The 2,892-nt window shown below is 35.7% G+C and overlaps 1 protein-coding gene across 2 annotated transcripts in view; it reads right to left on the bottom strand.

The window, feature by feature from the left end:
• The window catches only part of MICU1 (mitochondrial calcium uptake 1), a 251,894-nt gene that overhangs the window by 89,053 nt on the left and 159,949 nt on the right, over positions 1-2,892 (bottom strand). The window lies entirely within an intron of this gene.

Below are 2,892 nucleotides of genomic sequence, written 5' to 3'. Positions count from 1 at the left end.
TAGCCGCTTGAGTCACAGGCGCCGAGCCGATAATATATTTTTAATTAGCTCACCAGAAAGGTTGAGCCAATTTGACACATCCACCACCAACTTATGAGTAGACCTATTTTCCTAGACTCTAGCCAACATTTGTCCTTAAATGTACCAATTAGATAGGTTTAAAGATATTACACTGTTAATTTGTGTTTCTTTGATTTGTGCTAAATAAAGCATATTTGCATATATTTCTTGGTTATTTGTTTTCTTCTTTTGCATACAGCCTTTGCCCATTTTTCTACTTGGGGGATATGCCTCTCCTTTACTTATTGACTTATAAGATTTACTTACATATTAAAGATGCTATGATAGGAACTGGCTAACTGTTTGCCTAACTCCTTTCTTTTTCCTGGGCATAAGAGTTTAATTTTTCTCCCCATAGAATTTATATTATTATGTATAACTTAAAGAGAACAATGGGCTTAGTGCCCGTAGTTCAGTGTTATAGCACCAGCCTCATACACTGGGCATGGCAGGTTCGAGCCCAATGTGGGCCTGCTAAACAACAATAACAACTACAATAAAAAAAAAATAGCCAGACTGTGTGGCAGGTGCTTGTAGTCCCAGCTACTTGGGAGGCTGAGGCACAAGAATCACTTAAGCCCAAGAGTTTGAGGTTGCTGTGAGCTGTGATGTCATAACACTCTACTGAGGGCAAAATAGTGAGACTCTGTCTCAAAAAAAAAAAAAGAATAAAAAAATACATAAATAAAAGACAACAATGAAATAGACATTTCAAAGTTGTTTGTAATTCAAGAAATAATTTATAAAGTTCATCCTTTAAAAAATCCAATTTGACAAATACATAGTGATTACTAACTTATGTGCCAGCTGCTAAGGAATATAAAAAGGAATTATGCTTAGTTCTTGGCCTCAAAGGGAACAAAGTCTACTGCTGGATTCTGATTTATATCTAGATAAAAATAACCTGTCATTTGGGGATATTCTAATAGCAAAAGTTCTATAGGAAGAAGGTTGAAATAGGATGATTGCTTGAGTCCAGGAGTTTGAGGTTGTTTTGAGCTAGACTAACGCCATGGCACTCTGGTACTCTAGCCCAGGTGACAGAGTGAGATTATGTCTCAAAAAAAAAAAAAAGTTCTATAAAAAACAATAAAGTAGGTTTGGTGCCTGTGGTTCAAGTGGCTAAGGTGCCAGCCACATACACCTAAGGTGGCGGGTTCGAATCCAGCCTGGGCCCGCCAAACAACAATGACGGCTGCAACCAAAAAAAAAAAATAGCCGGGCATTGTGGCGGGCGCCTGTGGTCCCAGCTACTTGGGAGGCTGAGACAGGAGACTCACTTGAGCCCAGGAGTTGGAGGTTGCTGTGAGCTGTGATGCCACGGCACTCTACCCAGAGGGACAGCTTGAGGCTCTGTCTCAAAAAAACCCCCAAAAAACAAAAAATGAAGTAATGAAGTATAGAGGAAAGAATGTAGGTTTTGAAGTAGTAAACATAAAAATAGATGAAATATACTGTAGATAATATCCCAGTAAGAATGTACTATCAGGTACATGGCTGTTTAGTTACTTCTAAACCATTTAATCTATAGGTTAAATAGTGCATATTATGAAGAACAAAAGTCTCTGGCTCTATAACAAATAGAATAGTATAATGGAAAGACATTAGATGAGGAATCAGGAGAAATGGGGTCTAATTTCATTATTGTGTAGTGAAAACAGAATGTAGGCTGGTCAATTAACCTCTTTGGGCCTTGGTTTTCTCAATGGGAAAATGCTAGGTTAGAAGACATTATCTCAAAGGCTCTGTATACCTCTAGGTTAATATTATAAGTGCTATAGCTATAATTTTTTTCCTGGGGTCCTGTTTTATCTTGTATAAAACATTAGCTAACATTTGTTTTTCTAGCACATAGAGACTTTAAAGACAAGTGCACAATGCATTTTAAAATTATTTAAGATTTTTAGATTTTATATTGAATTACAGAGTGATCAAAACAATGCTTCTTTATTGGAAGGTAATACATAATTTATTTTACCTGCCAGAGTGTGAGAAATGAAGAATTTTCTGTTATTAGTGAATGGGTATTGAGCATCAGTGTCAGGACCTGCCATGATTTAAATCTTACCTGTGCCTATAAATACTGCAGCTTATATCCTTCCTAGGGTAGCATTTTAATGTTCTTCTTTGGAATATGTTTATGTTAGCAGCAAAAGTGTGGTGAAGAGTGTGATTGAGAAAAATAAGTGTTTTTAGGGAAAATTAATACTATAAGAGCTTCATTAATGAATAATAATAGCACAGTCCAAATACTGCCCCACTTATGTGTAAACTATTCATAACTAGAAATGTTCGTTCATTAAACACTTCTTTAAAAAAGTATGTAGCACTGGATTTTGCATGATGTTTGTTTGTGAGAGAGACAGAAAGATTATTTCTTAGTTGGGAAGTATTTTCTTTGCTAGACATAGTGGCTCATGCCTGTAATCCTAGCATTTTGGGAGGCTGAGGTGGGTAGATTGCCTGAGCTTAGGAGTTCAGGACAAGTACGAGCAAGAGCGAGATTCTGTCTCAAAAAAATAGCAGGGTGTTGTGGTAGGCGCCTGTAGTCCCAGCTATTTGGGAGGCTTAGGCAAGAGAATCATTGAGCCCAAGAGCTTGAGGTTGCTGTGAGCTATGACACTACAGCACTCTACCCAGGGCGACTAAGTGAGACTCTGTCTTAGAATATATATATAATATACATGAAAAATATATAACATATATAATATATAAAATCTATATTATATAGAAAGTATATATAATATATAAATATATGATAAATATATATAATAAATATATAATACATAAAATGTATAGATGTATATATATTTTCTTTTCTTTTTTTTTTTT

This window comes from Otolemur garnettii, unplaced genomic scaffold (assembly GCF_000181295.1).
Source record: "Otolemur garnettii isolate 467f Iridium unplaced genomic scaffold, OtoGar3 scaffold00008, whole genome shotgun sequence".
NCBI lineage: Eukaryota > Metazoa > Chordata > Mammalia > Primates > Galagidae > Otolemur > Otolemur garnettii.
This window is presented reverse-complemented; position numbering and strand designations above follow the sequence as displayed.